Source organism: Triturus cristatus, chromosome 4_2 (assembly GCF_964204655.1).
Source record: "Triturus cristatus chromosome 4_2, aTriCri1.1, whole genome shotgun sequence".
Classification (NCBI taxonomy): domain Eukaryota; kingdom Metazoa; phylum Chordata; class Amphibia; order Caudata; family Salamandridae; genus Triturus; species Triturus cristatus.
This window is the reverse complement of record NC_140586.1, coordinates 413,986,215-414,000,414: the sequence shown is the minus strand read 5'-3', so window position 1 is coordinate 414,000,414 and position 14,200 is coordinate 413,986,215. Positions and strand designations below refer to the sequence as shown.

The following is a 14,200-nucleotide window of genomic DNA, read 5'->3' as shown; positions in this document are numbered from 1 at the left end:
AACTAATATCATTATACGTACGTATCTGTATTTATTTTCTAAAGTTTTACACTGATGGGCCAGGGGCTCAATGCATTCGTTAAACTAAACCAGATTACAATAATTTAAAGGTCACCAATATTCACAAGATCATTTCCTGATGCCTACATTACCCATGTGCTCTTTCCTTCACCTCTCGTGACCTCTGGACATCCCACCAAGAAGCAGAGGAACAGCAACTCACGGAGAGAAAGTGTCACCTCAGTGACGCGTCCATGTTCAAACAGCGCTTCACAAAGTGCACTTTGAGAGACCCAAGAAAACTTGGCAGAGGCGGGTATCACAGCAAGGAGGGCTGATAGCCCACAGTGCCCTTTACATGACTATAGCAATACTCACCCTGGTCCTGGTCCAAACATCAGCCACCAGAGCTCAGTAAATTACCAGAATAAACAACAACCCTATATGGTGTTTTTATAGCCTTGTTTTTTAATGGATTTCTTTTCTACTTTATGGAAAAGGTGTTGCCCGTAAGGAGATCGAACTCACAGCCTTGGTGTTACTAGCACCATGCTCTAACCAACTGACCTAACCGGCCAAAGCATAAAGTGATACTAAAGGAGTTCTATTGAAACTGAAGAGGGAGTGACTGTACACAGAGACATTGAATAGACAGACAGACAGGCCATTGCTGACCCATGATAGTTTCAGGCCAAGACATTGAAGCGCTCCAATAATCCTGCACCAATTCGCACACACCGGGGAGCATCACCAAAGAACACAGATAGTATTTAATGAGCTGCACTGAACGTGCTTCAATAACAAGAGCTGCACGACCATCACTCCTCAGAAAAGATGGATTGAAGGCAAGAATCATCCGCAGACCCTCCCATCTGCCACACTCATCCAGAAAGGTACTGGTCTCGGCTTGGTAGCACTCGCATGCTCAATGCTATGCAGGTTCATCTCACACCCGAGCTTAATCCATACCACACACTGTCACTCACTGGGCTCTCAATCCTTAACCCTTCACTTCCTGTACCTTTTTCTCTGTACTCCTTACCCAATCTCACATACCTGCCCCTCCCTTCACTTTCATAGAACTGGACACTTGCTGCACCTTCTTCTGTGATTCTCCAGAGAACACAGTTTATAACCTTCTAAAGAAGATAATGTGCTCAATATTGTCTGCGCCTTCCCTTCATTAACTAACATCTTTTACCCATACTATAGACCACATTACAGCTTATTTATGAGTGAGTGCACATCTTGAAAGGTGTAGTCGTGGCCGAGTGGTTAAGGCGATGGACTTGAAATCCATTGGGGTCTCCCCGCGCAGGTTTGATTCCTGCCGACTACGCTTTCCTTTTTATCATGTCATTACATTTTGACGTGGAAACTAATTATGTGGTTCGTAAACATCTGCATATCCACATAATTGTGTCTTTGCTACTCTTGTGCTAAGTGTGCTGCACCTGTTGTTTGAAGTTTGCATTACTGCTTCCCATGTTGTACTTTGATGGCAGTGCAGCTTAAAAACATCTTTTCACTTCACAAAACCAAACTGATACGGGAATGCGCATACTCTCATATAAGTGAATTGATTTATCTTCTGCATTTGTTCATATCACTAACACCTGGCAGACATTAAAGCATGGCTGCATATTTATTGGTTAAATAAATATGGAAATATACCAGTTTCAGCTTTATTTTTCTCACAAAACCCATAATAAATTTGGATGAATACAGATAAAGTTGACAACAAATTAAATATGGATAAATACAGACGGAAATGTCAAAAAAATAAACACCATAAAACCGGGAGCCCTAAATATAATAGGACCAACTGGGTTTACAAAGAATGAGTCTATTATCTAACAGTACCTCTTCTATGAGGTTGTGTAAAACAAAAGGAACTGCTGAGATTCAAACTCAGGATCTCCTGTTTACTAAACAGGCACTTTAACCAACTAAGCCACAGCACCTACTCTGTTTCACGACTCACCACTGTACCTTCTGTCCTGGTGTCACTGTGAGGCCCTGCATATTTTTCTGTCTTGAAAGATTTGATATTTTTCAGCTGCTACTGAAAAGAAAATGGAGAAGAAAAATCTGATATTAGGATGGAAATATTACAAAGAGGGTCATGAAAAACTAATATCATTATACGTACGTATCTGTATTTATTTTCTAAAGTATTACACTGATGGACCAGGGGCTCAATGCATTCGTTAAACTAAACCAGATTACAATGATTTAAAGGTCACCAATATACACAAGATCATTTCCTGATGCCTACATTACCCATGTGCTCTTTCCTTCACCTCTCGTGACCTCTGGACATCCCACCAAGAAGCAGAGGAACCGCAACTCACGGAGAGAAAGTGTCACCTCAGTGACGCGTCCATGTTCAAACAGCGCTTCACAAAGTGCACTTTGAGAGACCCAAGAAAACTTGGCAGAGGCGGGTATCACAGCAAGGAGGGCTGATAGCCCGCAGTACCCTTTACATGACTATAGCAATAATCACCCTGGTCCTGGTCCAAACATCAGCCACCAGAGCTCAGTAAATTACCAGAATAAACAACAACCCTATATGGTGTTTTTATAGCCTTGTTTTTTAATGCATGTCTTTTCTACTTTATGGAAAAGGTGTTGCCTGTACGGAGATCGAACTCACAGCCTTGGTGTTACTAGCACCATGCTCTAACCAACTGACCTAACCGGCCACAGCATAATATGATACTAAAGGAGTTCTATTGAAACTGAAGAGGCAGTGACTGTACACAGAGACATTGAATAGACAGACAGACAGGCCATTGCTGACCCATCATAGTTTCAGGCCATGGGCACTCAAGAGGTTAATGAGCTGCACTGAACGTGCTTCAATAACAAGAGCTGCACGACCATCACTCCCCAGAAAAGATGGATTGAAGGCAAGAATCATCCGCAGACCCTCCCATCTGCCACACTCATCCAGAAAGGTACTGGTCTCGGCTTGGTAGCACTCGCATGCTCAATGCTATGCAGGTTCATCTCACACCCGAGCTTAATCCATACCACACACTGTCACTCACTGGGCTCTCAATCCTTAACCCTTCACTTCCTGTACCTTTTTCTCTGTACTCCATACCCAATCTCTCATACCTGCCCCTCCCTTCACTTTCATAGAACTGGACCCTTGCTGCACCTGCTTCTGTGATTCTCCAGAGAACACAGTTTATAACCTTCTAAAGAAGATTATGTGCTGAATATTGTCTGCGCCATCCCTTCATTAACTAACATCTTTTACCCATACTATAGACCACATTACAGCGTATTTATGAGTGAGTGCACATCTTGAAAGGTGTAGTCATCGCCGAGTGGTTAAGGCGATGGACTTGAAATCCATTGGGGTCTCCCCACGCAGGTTCGAATCCTGCCGACTACGCTTTCCTTTTGATCATGTCATTATATTTTGACGTGGAAACTAATTATGTGGTTCGTAAACATCTGCATATCCGCATAATTGTGTCTTTGCTACTCTTGTGCTAAGTGTGCTGCACCTGTTGTTTGAAGCTTGCATTACTGCTTCCCATGTTGTACTTTGATGGCAGTGCAGCTTAAAAACATCTTTTCACTTCACAAAACCAAACTGATACTGAAATGCGCATACTCTCATATAAGTGAATTGATTTATTTCTGCATTTGTTTAAATCACTAACACCTGGCAGACATTAAAGCATGGCTGCATATTTATTGGTTAAATAAATATGGAAATATACCAGTTTCAGCTTTATTTTTCTCACAAAACCCATAATAAAGATGGATGAATACAGATAAAGTTGACAACAAATTAAATATGGATAAATACAGACGGACATGTCAAAGAAATAAACACCATAAAACCGGGAGCCCTAAATATAATAGGACCAACTGGGTTTACAAAGAATGAGTCTATTATCTAACAGTACCTCTTCTATGAGGTTGTGTAAAACAAAAGGAACTGCTGAGATTCGAACTCAGGATCTCCTGTTTACTAGACAGGCGCTTTGACCAACTAAGCCACAGCATCTACTCTGTTTCACGATTCACCACTGTACCTTCTGTCCTGGTGTCACTGTGAGGCCCTGCATATTTTTCAGCTGCTACCGAAAAGAAAATGGAGAAGAAAAATCTGATATTAAGATGGAAATATTACAAAGAGGCTCATGAAAAACTAATATCATTATACGTACGTATCTGTATTTATTTTCTAAAGTTTTACACTGATGGGCCAGGGGCTCAATGCATTCGTTAAACTAAACCAGATTACAATTATTTAAAGGTCACCAATATACACAAGATCATTCCTGATGCCTACATTACCCATGTGCTCTTTCCTTCACCTCTCGTGACCTCTGGACATCCCACCAAGAAGCAGAGGAACCGCAACTCACGGAGAGAAAGTGTCACCTCAGTGACGCGTCCATGTTCAAACAGCGCTTCACAAAGTGCACTTTGAGAGACCCAAGAAAACTTGGCAGAGGCAGGTATCACAGCAAGGAGGGCTGATAGCCCGCAGTGCCCTTTACATGGCTATAGCAATACTCATCCTGGTCCTGGTCCAAACATCAGCCACCAGAGCTCAGTCAATTACCAGAATAAACAACAACCCTATATGGTGTTTTTATAGCCTTGTTTTTTAATGGATTTCTTTTCTACTTTATGGAAAAGGTGTTGCCCGTACGGAGATCGAACTCACAGCCTGGGTGTTACTAGCACCATGCTCTAACCAACTGACCTAACCGGCCACAGAATAATATGATACTAAAGGAGTTCTATTGAAACTGAAGAGGCAGTGACTGTACACAGAGACATTGAATAGACAGACAGGCCATTGCTGACCCATCATAGTTTCAGGCCAAGACATTGAAGCGCTCCAATAATCCTGCACCAATTCGCAAACACCGGGGAGCATCACCAAAGAACACAGATAGTATTTAATGAGCTGCACTGAACGTGCTTCAATAACAAGAGCTGCACGACCATCACTCCCCAGAAAAGATGGATTGAAGGCAAGAATCATCCGCAGACCCTCCCATCTGCCACTCTCATCCAGAAAGGTACTGGTCTCGGCTTGGTAGCACTCGCATGCTCAATGCTATGCAGGTTAATCTCACACCCGAGCTTAATCCATACCACACACTGTCACTCACTGGGCTCTAAATCCTTAACCCTTCACTTCCTGTACCTTTTTCTCTGTACTCCTTACCCAATCTCTTATACCTGCCCCTCCCTTCACTTTCATAGAACTGGACACTTGCTGCACCTTCTTCTGTGATTCTCCAGAGAACACAGTTTATAACCTTCTAAAGATGATAATGTGCTCAATATTGTCTGCGCCTTCCCTGCATTAACTAACATCTTTTACCCATACTATAGACCACATTACAGCTTATTTATGAGTGAGTGCACATCTTGAAAGATGTAGTCGTGGCTGAGTGGTTAAGGCGATGGACTTGAAATCCATTGCAGTCTCCCCGCGCAGGTTCGAATCCTGCCGACTACGCTTTCCTTTTTATCATGTCATTACATTTTGACGTGGAAACTAATTATGTGGTTTGTAAACATCTGCATATCTGCATAATTGTGTCTTTGCTACTCTTCTGCTAAGTGTGCTGCACCTGTTGTTTGAAGCTTGCATTACTGCTTCCCATGTTGTACTTTGATGGCAGTGCAGCTTAAAAACATCTTTTCACTTCACAAAACCAAACTGATACTGAAATGCGCATACTCTCATATAAGTGAATTGATTTATTTCTGCATTTGTTCATATCACTAACACCTGGCAGACATTAAAGCATGGCTGCATATTTATTGGTTAAATAAATATGGAAATATACCAGTTTCAGCTTTATTTTTCTCACAAAACCCATAATAAATATGGATGAATACAGATAAAGTTGACAACAAATTAAATATGGATAAATACAGACGGAAATGTCAAAAAAATAAACACCATAAAACCGGGAGCCCTAAATATAATAGGACCAACTGGGTTTACAAAGAATGAGTCTATTATCTAACAGTACCTCTTCTATGAGGTTGTGTAAAACAAAAGGAACTGCTGAGATTCGAACTCAGGATCTCCTGTTTACTAAACAGGAACTTTAACCAACTAAGCCACAGCACCTACTCTGTTTCACGACTCACCACTGTACCTTCTGTCCTGGTGTCACTGTGAGGCCCTGCATATTTTTCTGTATTGAAAGATTTGATATTTTTCAGCTGCTACCGAAAAGAAAATGGAGAAGAAAAATCTGATATTAAGATGGAAATATTACAAAGAGGGTCATGAAAAACTAATATCATTATACGTACGTATCTGTATTTATTTTCTAAAGTTTTACACTGATGGGCCAGGGGCTCAATGCATTCGTTAAACTAAACCAGATTACAATAATTTAAAGGTCACCAATATTCACAAGATCATTTCCTGATGCCTACATTACCCATGTGCTCTTTCCTTCACCTCTCGTGACCTCTGGACATCCCACCAAGAAGCAGAGGAACCGCAACTCACGGAGAGAAAGTGTCACCTCAGTGACGCGTCCATGTTCAAACAGCGCATCACAAAGTGCACTTTGAGAGACCCAAGAAAACTTGGCAGAGGTGGGTATCACAGCAAGGAGGGCTGATAGCCCACAGTGCCCTTTACATGACTATAGCAATACTTACCCTGGTCCTGGTCCAAACATCAGCCACCAGAGCTCAGTAAATTACCAGAATAAACAACAACCCTATATGGTGTATTTATAGCTTTGTTTTTTAATGGATTTCTTTTCTACTTTATGGAAAAGGTGTTGCCCGTACGGAGATCGAACTCACAGCCTTGGTGTTACTAGCACCATGCTCTAACCAACTGACCTAACCGGCCAAAGCATAAAGTGATACTAAAGGAGTTCTATTGAAACTGAAGAGGGAGTGACTGTACACAGAGACATTGAATAGACAGACAGACAGGCCATTGCTGACCCATCATAGTTTCAGGCCAAGACATTGAAGCGCTCCAATAATCCTGCACCAATTCGCACACACCGGGGAGCATCACCAAAGAACACAGATAGTATTTAATGAGCTGCACTGAACGTGCTTCAATAACAAGAGCTGCACGACCATCACTCCTCAGAAAAGATGGATTGAAGGCAAGAATCATCCGCAGACCCTCCCATCTGCCACACTCATCCAGAAAGGTACTGGTCTCGGCTTGGTAGCACTCGCATGCTCAATGCTATGCAGGTTCATCTCACACCCGAGCTTAATCCATACCACACACTGTCACTCACTGGGCTCTAAATCCTTAACCCTTCACTTCCTGTACCTTTTTCTCTGTACTCCTTACCCAATCTCTCATACCTGCCCCTCCCTTCACTTTCATAGAACTGGACACTTGCTGCACCTTCTTCTGTGATTCTCCAGAGAACACAGTTTATAACCTTCTAAAGAAGATAATGTGCTCAATATTGTCTGCGCCTTCCCTTCATTAACTAACATCTTTTACCCATACTATAGACCACATTACAGCTTATTTATGAGTGAGTGCACATCTTGAAAGGTGTAGTCGTGGCCGAGTGGTTAAGGCGATGGACTTGAAATTCATTGGGGTCTCCCCGCGCAGGTTTGATTCCTGCCGACTACGCTTTCCTTTTTATCATGTCATTACATTTTGACTTGGAAACTAATTATGTGGTTCGTAAAGATCTGCATATCCACATAATTGTGTCTTTGCTACTCTTGTGCTAAGTGTGCTGCACCTGTTGTTTGAAGTTTGCATTACTGCTTCCCATGTTGTACTTTGATGGCAGTGCAGCTTAAAAACATCTTTTCACTTCACAAAACCAAACTGATACGGGAATGCGCATACTATCATATAAGTGAATTGATTTATCTTCTGCATTTGTTCATATCACTAACACCTGGTAGACATTAAAGCATGGCTGCATATTTATTGGTTAAATAAATATGGAAATATACCAGTTTCAGCTTTATTTTTCTCACAAAACCCATAATAAATTTGGATGAATACAGATAAAGTTGACAACAAATTAAATATGGATAAATACAGACGGAAATGTCAAAAAAATAAACACCATAAAACCGGGAGCCCTAAATATAATAGGACCAACTGGGTTTACAAAGAATGAGTCTATTATCTAACAGTACCTCTTCTATGAGGTTGTGTAAAACAAAAGGAACTGCTGAGATTCGAACTCAGGATCTCCTGTTTACTAAACAGGAAGTTTAACCAACTAAGCCACAGCACCTACTCTGTTTCACTACTCACCACTGTACCTTCTGTCCTGGTGTCACTGTGAGGCCCTGCATATTTTTCTGTCTTGAAAGATTTGATATTTTTCAGCTGCTACCGAAAAGAAAATGGAGAAGAAAAATCTGATATTAGGATGGAAATATTACAAAGAGGGTCATGAAAAACTAATATCATTATACGTACGTATCTGTATTTATTTTCTAAAGTATTACACTGATGGACCAGGGGCTCAATGCATTCGTTAAACTAAACCAGATTACAATAATTTAAAGGTCACCAATATACACAAGATCATTTCCTGATGCCTACATTACCCATGTGCTCTTTCCTTCACCTCTCGTGACCTCTGGACATCCCACCAAGAAGCAGAGGAACCGCAACTCACGGAGAGAAAGTGTCACCTCAGTGACGCGTCCATGTTCAAACAGCGCTTCACAAAGTGCACTTTGAGAGACCCAAGAAAACTTGGCAGAGGCGGGTATCACAGCAAGGAGGGCTGATAGCCCGCAGTACCCTTTACATGACTATAGCAATAATCACCCTGGTCCTGGTCCAAACATCAGCCACCAGAGCTCAGTAAATTACCAGAATAAACAACAACCCTATATGGTGTTTTTATAGCCTTGTTTTTTAATGCATGTCTTTTCTACTTTATGGAAAAGGTGTTGCCTGTACGGAGATCGAACTCACAGCCTTGGTGTTACTAGCACCATGCTCTAACCAACTGACCTAACCGGCCACAGCATAATATGATACTAAAGGAGTTCTATTGAAACTGAAGAGGCAGTGACTGTACACAGAGACATTGAATAGACAGACAGACAGGCCATTGCTGACCCATCATAGTTTCAGGCCAAGACATTGAAGCGCTCCAATAATCCTGCACCAATTCGCAAACACCGGGGAGCATCACCAAAGAACACAGATAGTATTTAACCCCTTGAGTGCCCCGCCCTTTCCCCGCCCTGTGCCAGCCCTTTCATTAGCGGGCGGGGTTCATGACGGGATAGTCTCGTCATGGGCACAGCGCAACCGCGGCCCATGACGAGAGGATCTCGTCATGGGCACTCAAGAGGTTAATGAGCTGCACTGAACGTGCTTCAATAACAAGAGCTGCACGACCATCACTCCCCAGAAAAGATGGATTGAAGGCAAGAATCATCCGCAGACCCTCCCATCTGCCACACTCATCCAGAAAGGTACTGGTCTCGGCTTGGTAGCACTCGCATGCTCAATGCTATGCAGGTTCATCTCACACCCGAGCTTAATCCATACCACACACTGTCACTCACTGGGCTCTCAATCCTTAACCCTTCACTTCCTGTACCTTTTTCTCTGTACTCCATACCCAATCTCTCATACCTGCCCCTCCCTTCACTTTCATAGAACTGGACCCTTGCTGCACCTGCTTCTGTGATTCTCCAGAGAACACAGTTTATAACCTTCTAAAGAAGATTATGTGCTGAATATTGTCTGCGCCATCCCTTCATTAACTAACATCTTTTACCCATACTATAGACCACATTACAGCGTATTTATGAGTGAGTGTGTTAAATGGTAGCGGCAGTTTCAGTCGATAACCTTTCAAGTATTTGCCCGGCGGTAATCGCCTCTCATACCACTCGATAATTTACCAATAAAAGAGGCAGGCGCCGGAGACTGGAAGGCAGGAAACAAAGTTTTATTCCGTCGGAGCAGAACACATCAGATCAGACAGCAAGGTATCGTCACGAGGTGCTCTAACTGCATCTCTGAGACCTGGTCTCTTATACACTGGTTTATTGCTTTATTACACATAGTACATTCTTGAGATTCCCTTGATGTACGGGGGGAATATCCCCTGAAGCCCCGGTTCAGATCCGATCCCACACATAGATACAGTAGAAGTTCCCACCCCACCCACAGTAGGAGATGGCTATTGCGCAGCAGGGTATTCCGCCAATTCCTGGGGGGTGTGTGACCGGTCGGGTCTCAGGGAGTAGGGGCTTTGATCTACTGTAATCCCTTTGATGTGGGGTGTTTCCCTTACAGTAGGGGCAATAAACTGCATCCGCAGGGCTAGGTGATGGCCTGGGACCAGTTCAGACAATGGGGCGCAGAGGAAGGGGGTTATCAAAGGAGAGGCATGACCATGTATGGGTTGTCGGTCGGAAGTGGTTCCGTAGCAGGGTCGCGCAGAAAGAGAGGGTTTATGGCCTGTATGAGAGAGCGGGGGTGGCCAGCGCGCGGGGGATGCTCGCAGCGCCAAGGGGACCGCGCTGGCGATTGACAATGAGTAGGGAGAGAGTGGGGTGCCTAAAATGGCGGCCGTGCATTCGCTGTGCGTGGCGCTGAGGAGAGGCAAGATGGCGCAGATAATGTTAAGTTTGTAAGCTAAATTTCCACAGTCCTCCCTTTTAACATATCTCGCCAGCTTGTCTAGTTCGGATTTATCCCCATAATACTACGGACCTCCACCTCATAAAGGGCTTTCATCCGCTCTGTTTCAAAGTTCAAAGTCTTAGGGCAGATGCAGTTCATAAAAAGCGAACATAAAGGTGGCAGACACTGAATCCCCAAGCAACATCCACATAGTATCACAATCGGTATTAGGATAAATGAAAACAGCCTCCATCCCCAACTTTTAATAGCGTCCCAAAACCAACTCCCCAGCGACCATTCTTCTTGCTCTTGATGTGTGGAAATATGGATTTTTATGATCAGTTATGTCCCCTATCTTGGACCCCAACGGTTTCATGTATAAATCACAAGTACATGTATGTTCCCTCCAGTTCCAGTTATGAAGACGCAAACACATGTGCGTCCACCGTCAACATGTCCTCTTTCAGATCCGCCATGAATGGGCCGGATATTCTATTCCTAAGTATGAAAGGCCACAGGCTTTATATGGTTCATTTATCCCATTTTACAGTCCAGGCGAGTAGGCCCTGATTCTGCCATTAAGCCTTTTCCTGCCTTCTGCCTCTGAAAGCTCCAGTCTGAGCTCGCATCTGTATCCATGAACTTTGTCCTACTCCCTGCGCGGCTAACGGTGCCTGACTCCAGCCTGTTGCCTGCCAAAAACTGTATTTCACCTTCGAGATTATCTGCTCCGCTCCCTATCCAATGCATTCCTGTCTAGTAGTTTAAGTAAACATTCTTCCAGCTACCGAGCAAAGAGCCCGGTTTCCCTGTCTTTATGCAAGTAATTCATAGCCCTGTTACTATGGAAGATTTCTGCCCTCGCATCTAGTGTAGACACTTAGACGCTTGTACACGCACTCACAGTCAGTATAGAATAGATTTTGTTCGAAAGACCTTTCTTTTTGGATAACATAGTTCTTTAAACATAGGATGTTAGATATGATTTGGGATTAGGTTGACTTGACCCCCCAGACTTCTGTCTCCACATGTAGAGCTAAATGTCAAGTCCCCTTCACCCCCTAGTTGCACGTCAATCACACGTCATGCTGCTGTGCGCGCATCTCTGCCAAGTATTTCTGCTGACATTGCGAAATTCTTTCATGGAACCACCCTATTGTGACATCATACCTGATGACGTTCTTTAAGTTACGCCCAGTTACACCCACTTTAGTTACGCATGTATGTTTTATCTTTGTTATCAATTGTTACGCCTCCTGCATCTGTTTCACTGTAACGCCTATTGTATAAAAATGATTACTTGTCAATAAAGTATGATCCTTCACTTCCTGAACCTTCGTGGTGATGGAATATGGAGTCCATCAATTCGAATTGATTTTGGAATAAAGCCCGTTCCGAACCTCTAATACCACGGATTCTGCCTCTTATTTTTCTGAGCTATTATTATTAATTTTCCGCATCAAATTAAGTTCCGGTAATTAAATTATTTACCACATATATGGCGCCCGAACAGGGACACTTTCTCATCTCACGCGCCGGCGGTGCGTTGCAGGCCCGGTCTCCTGCCACAGCTGGACGGACAACAACGCGTACCCACAGGATTTCCTGTATCTCCCTCCTGCCGAGCGGGGGTAACTGAGGCTGCGATCAACACCCAGACGAGGCGGTGAGAAGTGCGAAGTATCCCGACCAGAGCCTAGCTGAGAGAGCAAGATCCGAGGTATACAGAGGCCCACCAGTTTCCGAAGCTTCCGAAGTTTCGAGTCGAGTCCAGTCCGGTTCAAGTCCAGTCCAGTTCAGTTCCGAGGCCTTCCGTTCCGAGCTACCCGGTGAGTACCATTGTCGGGGAGGCGTTCTGACGTGCACATAGTTTGTGCCGGTCAAGACGGGTTTGGGTACACAAATCCGGTCTGCACTGTTTTCAGCAGTGTATCTGTACTGTTTAGCAGTATATCAAGTGTGTCTAGTATATAATTCAGAATTATCTAGTTAGTGCCGAGTATTATGCTTAGTGACTAGTTCCCTAAATGGCCATCATTGTTGTTCATTAAATGTTAAATGTTAAAATGTTTTAAATACGTTCTGCATATTGTGGTGTGAATGACTGTTCATTATTGTGTTTTGTTGTATTAAACGTGTTCAAAATTAGGTATCAGATCAGTTCTCAATATGCCGCTCTTTTCGAAATTAAGACAGATAAAAACTAGAAAAGGGGTACTCGAAGAAGCTGTTCCCATTCCTCCTAGGGACACTCCAGGGTACTTCATGTATCATAAACATGGCCTAGACGCCATATTATTTCTTGATTTATGGGTAGACTACACCAAGGAATTACCAGAAAGTCAGAGGTGGCCCGCAGCTGGGACCTGGGATGCAGATTGCATCATGAAAGTAGAGGAAGAATTATGGAAAAAGAAAGCTAGACAGTCACAGAAAGATGGCATTGAATTATGGCGTAAAGAATCATATAGACGTACAGAAAAAGCGCTCAGACAGGAAGAGAAAAGTAAGGAGAATTCAAATAAAGTTCGAGAAAATTTATTAATTGAAGAAGGTACTCGAGTAAAGACAGAACAAATAGACAGACAAAGAAATGCCCTTATGAATGGTATGTATCCTCTTCTGGCCGAAGGATTACCTAAGGCTACTCCGGAGATACCAAAAGACTTGCCACCCCCGTTGTTTCCGATAAAAGTACATCCCAAAGGGCATCCCAGAACCGCAGAAGATGTTTTTCTTTCCTCTTATTTAGACGACGCAGCTCCCGAGTATGCTAATGCTGCGCCACATAGACCGCCTGCCGAGGGGGTTCAACGCCAAGACCCTCCTCCGTCTGTACCTCCGCAACAGCAAACTCCGACACAAGTTCCGGCAAGCACATCTGTTTCTACATCTGTATCCACACCTATGGTTGCTATATCACGTTCAACGAATCCTTTCACATCCAGCACCCCAGGTGGTGCGACAGGAGGTACATCAAACATTTTTTCCACGCCACCCAGAGTAAATAAACTTTCCTTTCAAGAATTAGCCCACCAACGTACGCCCAAACTAGTAACTCCCGACACGCTCAAGGAACTTCTAATAGATTGTAGATATGACCCTGTGCCCGGAAAAGGGGACGAAATGCTGCTGGCATCATTACGTATCCGACGAGCTGCAATATATTTAGGGAGGCTACCAGGAATGACTACACATTTAGAAAGTATATATCACTTTGTCCAGTCAGGGCGAGATTCTGAGAACATGAACAAAGACGCATGAAAGACACGAAAATGAAAATGCTAGTTTCCCAGACAGTTCCAGCTGACGGTCATAAAAAGGGTATGACACAGTCCAGTGTTTCAGCAGGTCCTGTAAAAGGGACATGCAACTATTGTAAACAGCCAGGTCATTATGTACACGATTGTCCAGTTTTAAAACATAATATCGCCATAGGTAACACAAAAGAAAGACCACGACCACTTAGACAGGATCAGAACCAACAAGGAGCTCCGCAGCATGCACAGTCCATGCCAGCTCCGCAACAGTCTATGTCAGCTCCAACACCGCAGCCTATTGCTGCCACAC

General features: G+C 43.5%; 4 non-coding genes across 4 annotated transcripts; all 4 read left to right on the top strand.

The window, feature by feature from the left end:
• The first annotated feature begins 1,257 nt into the window (after nt 1-1,257).
• On the top strand, nt 1,258-1,339 carry TRNAS-UGA (transfer RNA serine (anticodon UGA)). The gene has a single exon. It is a non-coding gene; the product is annotated as a tRNA-Ser (tRNA).
• Nucleotides 1,340-3,327: 1,988 nt separating this feature from the next.
• On the top strand, nt 3,328-3,409 carry TRNAS-UGA (transfer RNA serine (anticodon UGA)). The gene has a single exon. It is a non-coding gene; the product is annotated as a tRNA-Ser (tRNA).
• Nucleotides 3,410-5,427: 2,018 nt separating this feature from the next.
• On the top strand, nt 5,428-5,509 carry TRNAS-UGA (transfer RNA serine (anticodon UGA)). Its single transcript has one exon. It is a non-coding gene; the product is annotated as a tRNA-Ser (tRNA).
• A 2,048-nt stretch (nt 5,510-7,557) lies between these two features.
• Nucleotides 7,558-7,639, top strand: TRNAS-UGA (transfer RNA serine (anticodon UGA)). The gene has a single exon. It is a non-coding gene; the product is annotated as a tRNA-Ser (tRNA).
• The last annotated feature ends 6,561 nt before the right edge of the window (nt 7,640-14,200 follow it).